The sequence below is a fragment of the Oryx dammah genome, unplaced genomic scaffold (assembly GCF_014754425.2).
Source record: "Oryx dammah isolate SB20612 unplaced genomic scaffold, SCBI_Odam_1.1 HiC_scaffold_12, whole genome shotgun sequence".
Lineage (NCBI taxonomy): Eukaryota > Metazoa > Chordata > Mammalia > Artiodactyla > Bovidae > Oryx > Oryx dammah.
The window spans coordinates 47,460,896-47,470,780 of NW_024070196.1; positions in this window are offsets into that span (position 1 = coordinate 47,460,896).

Sequence of the window (9,885 nt, forward strand, 5' to 3'; positions counted from 1 at the left end):
CCCTTCAATGACCCCCTTCAGCGACCCCCTTCAGTGACCCCCTTCAGTGACCCCCTTCAGCGACCCCCTTCAGGGACCCCCTTCAGCGACTCCCTTCAGGGACCCCCTTCAGTGACCCCCTTCAGTGACCCCCTTCAGTGACCTTTCAGCGACTCCCTTCAGGGACCCCCTTCAGCGACCCCCTTCAGTGACTTTTTACTTAAAGGTAATCTATTCAGTTATACCCCTCTTACTCAGGATATGGAATGCTTTCTGGCCCTTTGAAGACTGTTATTTGCTTGGCTTTGTTTTTGCTCATTTTTTTTTTTACTGCCGAAAGCTGCCATGTATGACGATATATAAACATGCATTTCTGCAAATAAAGCACCCTTGTTTCACTCGAGACTTGGGTCCCCTGCATCCTTCTCATCGACTCGAGTCCCCAGGTCCTGGTCTACAAAGTCTGTGACACCAGAACATATCAGTGTTAGATCTTCTGGCTTCAGAAGTCTCAATGAAGAGTTGTAAGCGGTGAGGCCAGGCTGAGGAACCGAGCTCTGAGGCAGACAGGGCAGTGGGGCAGAGCTGACAAGAACCCAAGGCACGGACAGCATTCATATAAGGGGAAATCCGGAACTTCTGACACAGTGGGAGGCACTGAAGCAATGTGCTGAGCACATTGGGGATGAAAAGCCAGACAAAGATTCTGTGCTTCTGAGACATTATCCATGAGAGCCGAGAGAGCAGGCTCTCTTAGGCCTGTGACACAACCAGGACAGGAGCCACGCTGATGGCCGTCCTGGGGTCTGAGAACAAAGAATTGGAAGGCCCGTCTTGGTTCAAGGCCAGTTTCTCGGTTTCCACACATACTTTCTCGTTCTGGTTATCTGCACAACAGACCACAGTTCTGTGGGTTGACTGGGCACAGCTGAGCGGTTTTCATGACCTCATGTGGCTGCTATCAGTGGCTCCTGGATGGAGCCACCTGAAGGTTGAACCAGGCCAACATCCAAGGTGGAGCACCCATGCAGATAGCAACTGGTGCTGGTGGTTAGCTGGGAGCCCAGTGTGCGCTGTAGATGGGAGAGTCCACAGGTGGCCTTCCACCTGGCCTAGGCTTCCTAGGATATTGGCACATGAGTTCTGAGGGGGAGCATCTGAAGGGCAAGTGTTTCAGGAGCCATAGGTGGAGGGCTTCTCATGACCTGGCATCAGAAGTCACAGGTTACCACTTGTATCACATGCTGTAAGTCCAGAGAGTCACTAAGACCAGTCCAAACTCAAGGAGAGGAATTGGGTTCCACCTCTTCTGGGGGGTACAGGGAGGCCCCATGGGGAAGAGCATGTGAGCTGCGAGAAATTGTGGCCACCTTTGGAAATACAATCTACCACATTCCCTTGCATCCCTGAGTCTCAAAGTTCTCTACCCAGGAAAAAAAAAAATCAGTGTCATCACATCAACCTCCCAGGACTGCTGAGAAAAGCAGAAGGGCCTAGTGGAATTCCCTAGGGCAAGCTTCTCAGTTTGCACTGAAGCCAAGCATGCACTGGGGCACAGGGAGGGTGCACAAGGACATTCGATATCACATGGTTTTAAAAAGCAAAGTGTAGAAACATGTAAATGTTTTTTAATTGCAAGAGTGCCTCCCTCTGTACACAGTTGTACAATCTGTGACATAGGGTCTTGCGATGCTCAAAGGGATCATTTAGAAGAGCTCAGAATGACAGGTCTTCTCTGAGGGTGACTTTTCAGCCCAGGGGGCATTTGACAATGACCGGAGACAATATTATTGTCATAACTGGCATGTGGTTATTGGAGATCAGGGATGCTGCTAAACATGCTGTTGCTGCTGCTGCTGCTAAGTTGCTTCATTCGTGTCCGACTCTGTGCGACCTCACAGACGGCAGCCCACCAGGCTCCCCTGTCCCTGGGATTCTCCGGGCAAGAACACTGGAGTGGGTTGCCATTTCCTTCTCCAATGCATGAGTGAAAGGTGAAAGTGAAGTTGCTCAGTCATGTCCGACTCTTAGCGACCCCATGGACTGCAGCCTACCAGACTCCTCCGTCCATGGGATTTGCCAGGCAAGAGGACTGGAGTGGGGTGCCATTGCCTTCTCTGGCTAAACGTGCTAGCACGCCCGAAGCAGCCCTTTGTAACAAAGAAGTATCCATCCCCAGCTGATGACAGTGCCGAGACCAGCACAGGCCAAGAGCTGCTTGGAGGGGTTGGTATGAAAATTCTTTTCTATCAGAGCACTTATTGGCAACTGTGAGAAAACAATGGTGACCCAGACCACGTGGGGTAATTTCAAGAACAAAGAAAAGAGAACGTTCACTGAATGTGTTATTCCTTCTGACCCAGGAAAGAGGGAAAGTGAGAAAGTAGCCTTGTGTAAAAATATTCTGTTTTGAGTTAAAAATAACAGAGCTTCTTGGGAACTTAAATTTAGGGTTTTATTAACGGAAGAAAAATAGGATCTAATGTAAATGATTCCAAATTTGTGAAAATATCCCTGTTCAAGAAGAGGTTCATTGTGGTGACATGGAAGGGACCTCAGATGCTCCATCCAAATAGGGCTCTTGGAACCAAATAGGATCCTACAGGACCTTCCTGGGGGCAGACTCCACCACATCCCTGGCCTCTCTGTAGAAAAGCTTTAGTCTCCTAGTCTTTCCCCAGTCTCCAAAGAGCAAAGTTAATCAGAGAAGTGAGAAAAATGTAGAAACCAAGGAAAGCAGTCAAGCAAGACAGAATAATAATGGTTTATCCATAAAGCGAGTCAATGACCTTTAGTTCCTTCTCAAGGGCTACAGATATTGTCTTGAGCCATTTTCTTGAACCATATCTTTACTAAAATCCCCACCAGGTGGAAAAAGTTGCCTGTATGCTAACCACGAGCACATAGACCCCAGCCCTGTTAGAGCCATAAAATTGATGGATGAAATTCCTGAAACATCACCCTGTTACCTAATGACCCAAGCGATGTTCACCCATGTAACCTTCACCCCTCATGTTGTTTTGAAAACCTTTTCCTACAAGCTATCAAGATGATCAAACCAGTCCATCCTAAAGGAGATCAACCCTGAATATTCATTGGAAGGACTGACACTGAAGCTGAAGCTCCAATACTTTGGCCACCTGATGTGAAGAACTGACTCATTGGAAAAGACCCTGATGCTGGGAAAGATTGAAGGCGGGTGGAGAAGGGGATGACAGAGGATGAGATGGTTAGATAGCATCACCGACTCAAAGGACATGAATCTGAGCAAACTCCAGGAGACAGTGCAAGACAGGAAAGCCTGGCATGCTGCAGTCCATGGGGTTGCAAAGGGTCAGACTCTACTTATTGAATAAACAATAACACCACCAGGCATCTCCATCCACCTGAGTGTCAGCCTCAGGACCTGCATATACTCCCTGCCTTGGCTCTTCCTCCTCCAGCGTGTTCATGTAGAACTTTTCTCTTGGCAGAAAAGTGTCTATTATGCATTTATAGACACTGCTGAGGTAGACAAAGTTGTCTCTCAATAAATTAACTGGTGTCACAAGCCTGGGAAATTCTCTTCCCATTAATTAGCCCAGTGTTACATGTCCCTTGGAGAAGGAAATGGCAACCCACTCCAGTATTCTTGCCTGGAGAATCCCATAGACAGAGGAGCCTGGTGGGCTACAGTCCATGGGGTCACAAAGAGTCGGACATGACTGACTGTCACTTCACTACATGTCCCGCAAGCCCATAGGACACGGCACCTCAGTTTCTCCTCTGAAACATGGGTTAATAGCATTTACCTAATAGATTTATCATGAGGATTAAATGGAATGATGCTTAACCCAGTGCCTGGCATACAGAAAATATTCAATAAATATCAGTCACTGCTTTTCTTGTTACTGCTATTATTAATGGTACCATTTTTGTCCAAGATAAACATTAATTTCAGGAAGGTAATGCCTAACTTGAGAATTAGATACAAATACTCCTGCAGACTGTGTCTTTTTGCCAAATTTAAAGGGAAGGGGGATGGAATTTTAATATCCTTAGCTCTCGCTCTTAGGAAAAAAAAAAGAAAAACATCAGAAGAACATACATTTCACCACAAATGTTGGTGATATTTAAATAAGATTTAAATTTGTACAGCATTTAAACAGAAAAGAAGCAAATGGCATTAAATTCACGAAAGTGCCAGATTGTACACGCCCAGAGTCAGAAATATTAACCATTTTCCCGTCAAGGAACAGTGCAGCTGGCTGGAAATGTATTATGAGAGGGATTGAAGAGTTTTAATGGATCCTTCCTTCAAACCTTCAGTATTGTAAAGTGGTAGTTAATGAATTATTGGACATGTACAGTCATTTGTATTTAAACAAGAGGGAATGAATAGGTCTTGTCAGCTCACCTAGACTATCCTATTTCTCTGGTTCAGCTCCTCAGGGAGGAGGAATTAATGCTAGAATTCAGTGGCCAAGGATATGGAGGGGAAGATGGATGTCGAGCTAGAAGGACCAGTTCTGCCCCATTGGCTCCTGTAAGAACACAGTTCAGCTCGTTTGTCCCGAGCAGACGCCAAGGAAATGGTCAGGGGCCAGGTCTGCCCTTGAGAAACCAGACTGGTGTCTTCCCAACTGACAGTCACCAAGTCTTAGATCAGATTCCCTGTAGCTGAGGCACTGTGTGTATGAGACCCATTGATGAACCACCCCCCAAGAAATAAGGGAGTGAGGGGTGAGGGGGCAGAATAGGGCAAGGGAAGAGATGGGCCAGGATGGCATATTAGATTCCTGTGGCCACTGTCACAAATGACCACAGGCTTAGAGTCTTAAAACCACCCCTTGGGACTTGCCTGATGGTCCAATGGTTAAGACTCTGCCTTCCAATGTGGGAGGCATGGGTTTGACCATTGGAAAGAACTGATGCTGAAGCTGAAACTGCAATACTTTGGCCACCTGATGCAAAGAACTGACTCCTTGGAAAAGACCCTGATGCTAGGAAAGATTGAAGGCAGGAGGTGAAGAGGAAGACAGAGGATGAGATGGTTGGATGGCATCACTGACTTAATGGACATGAGTCTGACCAAGCTCTGGGAGTTGGTGATGGACAGGGAAGCCTGGCATGCTGCAGTCCATGGGGTTGCAAAGAATCGGACATGACTTAGCAACTGAACTGAACTGAACTGAAGGGAACTAAGATCTCAAATGTCTTACGGTGGAGCCAATAAATAAGTAAACAAATAAATAAAACTCTTTAAAAAAAAAAAAAGGACTCTAAAAAACACAGCCTTCTCTCATAGTCTTGGAGGCCAAAAGACTGAAGTCATGCTCTCTCTGGGAGCCCCAGGGGAGAAGTTGCTCCAACTGCTTGTGGCAGCACAGCCAGCTTTCACTGGCTTGTGGCCACACCTCTGCTCCTCTCCACATGGGCTGCTGTTCTGTCCATGTCCAGCCTCCTCTGCCTCTCCCAGATAAGGACTCTTGGATTGCATTCAGGGCCCATAATCCAGGATGTTCTCATCCCCAAATCCTGGACTTAATTACACCCTTTTTCCATAGAAGGTGACATTTACAGTTTCTAACGATCAGGATCTGACATCTTTGGGAACCATTATTCAGCCTTCCACGCGTAGGGTTCGGGAGACCCTGCTTCCCCACACCAGCTCTGGAGTTTGAAATGTAGTAGAGATGTTGTCCTGAGGTGTGTTCGTACAGCCAGTGGTTGGCCACAGGCTGCCCAGGGGATAAGTAGGGGTGGGAAGACCCCACCGCCACGAGGCATCCCCCACCAGCCAGAGGAATGCTCCAAAGTTCTCTCTCCCCTGCTTCCTTCCTGCCCCTTCCTTCCCCTACTGTGTCACCGAAGAAGAACCAGGTGTGGTTGGCAAATACTTTAGTGATGCCTCCACGCCCAGAGCAAGGATGGGGGCCGGGTATGGAAAATCAGAAGAGCCGTCTGCTTTTTTACTGATTCTTTATTCATAAACTTGATGCAAGTTTAAAAACTTTACTGTACATTACCGCATAAATCTGCAATGAAAAATAAAGTCCAAAAAGAACCAAACACCAAAGCATGCCGCTTGCGCAGCTGTCAGTGCTAGCCATCAGAATATTAAAGAACTCAATACTGTATGCAGGATTTAGCCTCAGGTTCAAGGAACTTGAACACTTTCAAGAATTCTGCCTTGTCACTTGCTATCTGAGCAACTGGCAATCGTTCAGTTTAGACAAATGTAACCAACTGAACAAGAATGCCAGAGAATCGTCTACTGTCCTCAACCAAAACAGAAAAAAAAAAATAAAGAAATTAAACATGATAATGCAGAAGTGCCAAGTCTCTCAGATGTGGTTTACAAAGTTAAAAACTGAGGGTTTTTCCTAGTTACTATCTTTTTATTTTTTAATTGGAGGAAAGTTGCTTTCCAATGTTGTGTTGGTTTCTGCTGTACAGCGATGCAAATCAGCCGTAAGTATACATATATCCCCTCCCTCTGGAGCCTCCTCCCCCGACCCCCGACCCCTCTAGGTCATCACAGAGCACCAGGCTGGGCTCCCTGTGTTGTACAGCAGCTTCTCACCAGCTATCTGCCTTACACATGACCATGTATATGTGTCGATGTTACTTTCTCTGTTCATCCCACTCTCTCCTTCCCGTCCTGTGTCCACAAGCCCGTTTTCTATATCTCTGTCTCCATTTCTTCCCTGCACAGGTTCATCAATATCATTTTTCTAAATTCCATATAAATATATTACTATACCATATCTGGTTTTCTCTTTCTGACTTACTTCACTCTGTATAACGGGCTCTAGGTTCATCCACCTCACTCTAACTGCCTCAAATTCATTCTTTCTTATGGCTGAGTGATACACCATTGTATATATGCACCACATCTCCTTGATCCGTTCATCTGTTGATGGACATCTAGGTTCCTTCCATGTCCTGGCTGTTGTAAACAGTGCCTCAATGCACACCCAGGTGTGTGTTAATCGCTCAGTTGTGTCCAACTCTTTGTGACCCCATAGACCCCATAACCTGCCAGGCTCCTCTGTCCATGGAATTTCCCAGGCAAGAATCCTGGAGTGGGTAGCCATTCCCTTCTCCAGGGGATCTTCCCAACCTAGGGATCGAACCTGGGCCTCCTGCATTGCAGGAAGGTTTTTTACTGTCTGAACCACCAGGGAAGCTCGCACATTGGGGTACATGTTATCTAAAAACTGATTGGTAAAGCATAAGAAACACTTTTGAACTTAGTAACTTGATTATGCACGGGGGGAAAAAAGTGCTTCTGGATTTCTTTTTTAAAGTACTTAATAACTAGAGTTTACTCTTAAATCAAACTTACAGACCTCTTATCAAATGCAATGCTGTCCTTATTAGTTGACATAAACACACACACACACACACCATCTCTATCTCAGTGCTGAGCCCAGCTTACCTAGCACTCCTGTTCCAAGTCCCGAGCATCAGTTGCCTCCACTCATCTCTACTAAGAGTGACCTTCTAGGTGTCAAACCCTGCTCTCCCTCTGCTCACCTTCCTTGTCCTTTGTATCAAAGTCTAAATCCCACTTTTCCTCATTGCTTCAGGGGGGAAACACTGAGTTTTCTTTTTTAAAAAAAAAAAGAACAAAACACATAGACTTCAATTTTTGCACTCACAGCTTTGGCTTAACGCACCGAGCATCTCTCATCCGCAGGAGGATATAGGGCTTTTTGCCCACAATGAGCTTCATGCACTTTTTCTTAGAAGCCCTGATTTGACAAAAGGGCCCATAAAATTAAAGTCATGAAACAGCTTCTTTTTCTTTTTTGTTTTTTTTTTAAAATGCCTGTTTAAACTTTTATTCATTCATTTATTTTTGGCTGTGCTTGGTCTTTGTTGCTGCAAGGACTTTTCTCCAGTTGTGGCACGTAGGCTCAGTGGTTGCGGTGCCTGGACGTTAGAGCACAGGCTCAACAGTTGTGGTACACAGGCTTAGTTGTTCCAATGCATATGAGATCTTCCTGGATCAGGGATCGAACCAGTGTCTTCTGCATTGGCAGGCAGATCTTTAACCACTGGACCACCAGGGAAGTCCCAGCTTCTTTTTCTGAAAGCAAGTCTTCTCAGTATTTTCTTGCTCCCTCTGTCTCTCAGTCTCTCTGTTTCTCAGCTTACCTCTGGCAGTTCAGCCTCATTCAGAACTGAAAGGCTTAAAAGCGAAAAGCTAAGACTTCTGAGATGGTCCATAGTTAAGAATCTACCTTCCATGGCAAGGCACACAGGTTTGATCCCTGATCTGTGAAGATTCCACCTGCCTCAGGGCAACTAAGCCCAAGCACCATGACAAAGATCCAGTGCAGCCAAAATAAAAGTTACAAAGAAAATATTTCCACTTACAAAAGCATCAAAAAGAATAAAATATTTAAAGAAAGAAAATGCCTAAGATTCAAGACTCGGCAGCCCTGAAGATGAAATGTCAGTGATCAGGACATATTACAATAAAACTACCTGGGCTGGTTCCATTCCACTTTCCCATCAGATTTCAGTACTCCCACTATTGGCGGACCTTTAGGAGGACCACCAGCTCCACTCAGAAATGGACCCGGGCCCACGTTTCCCTCCAAGTCACTGACCATCCCCTGGATGCCGAGCCCCCCGTGAGCTTCCCTGGCCCCCTTGTTGCCCCCCTGGGAAGATCAAGGAGCCATCATCAGCAATCCTTTCTAAGATGTCTCTAAGATGTTTGAACAACCTAGTCATTTCTACATTTGCTTTCTTCATGCCCCTTCAAGTGCTGGAAGGAGGTTTGCATCCTTTAAAAAAAAAAGACCACAACAGAGCATCCAGGCAAGAGTGATGCCTGTACTGAAGCAGGAGGCAGCTGGGAGGTGACTTGGGTTGAATCTGGTCTTTTCCACTTTCCAGCCATGTGTCCTTTGTGTGTGTGTGTGTGTGTGTGTGTGTGCGCGCGCGCGCGTGCGCGCGCGTGCGTGCTCGCTCCATCATGTCTGACTCTTTGTGACCCCATGGAGGAGCCCACCAGGCTCCTCTGTCCATGGAATTTCCCACGCAAGAATACTGGAGTGGATTGACATTTCCTACCCCAGGGGATCTTATCAACCCAGGGATCGAACCTGCGTCTCTTGCATCTCCTGCATTAGCAGACAAATTCTTTACAACTAGCGCCACCTGGGAAGTGTCCTTAGGAAAAGGTACTTAATTCTTGGACCTATGAAATGACAGTAATGGCCCCACCTCCTGGGTTCTTGTGACTGAATAGTAACTGGAACCATACGTGGGAGGTGGTCACCTGCTGGGCTAGGCACGTATTAGGCGCTCAGTAAACCAAGGGCTTCACTCCAGTTCATATCCTGCTCCAAGCTCAACCAGCCAAGCCCCGAGTAGGGAAGACACCCTCATGGCCTCTTGTTCTGTCCTCCTCTCCCTTTCAGTGTCCATCTCTTGTGGCTTCTGGGACAAATAACCACAAATCTGATGACTTAAAACTATACATGTGAGACTTCCCTGTGGTCCAGGGGTTAAGACTTCACCTTTCAATGTAGGGTATACAGGTTCGATCCCTGGTTGGGGAGTTGGGATGCCACATGCCTGGTGGCCAGAGGGATAAAAAAGGAAGCAATATTGCAACAAATTCAGTAAAGATTTTTTAAATGGTCCACATCAAAAAATCTTGGGGAAGAAAAGCCATGTAGAGGAACTTCTCTGGTGGTTCAGTGGTTAAGATCCTGCACTTCCACTGCAAGGGCCAGGGGTTCAATCCCTGGTTGGGGGACTAAGATCCCACAAATCAAAAATAGATCAAAGTTTCCTGAAAACCACACACGTGTGTTCTCCCACCGTTCTGAGAGAAGAAACCCTTCATCAGCTTCACAAGGTGTCAGCAGGGCTGCACTCCCCCCGAGCCCCAAGACTCTA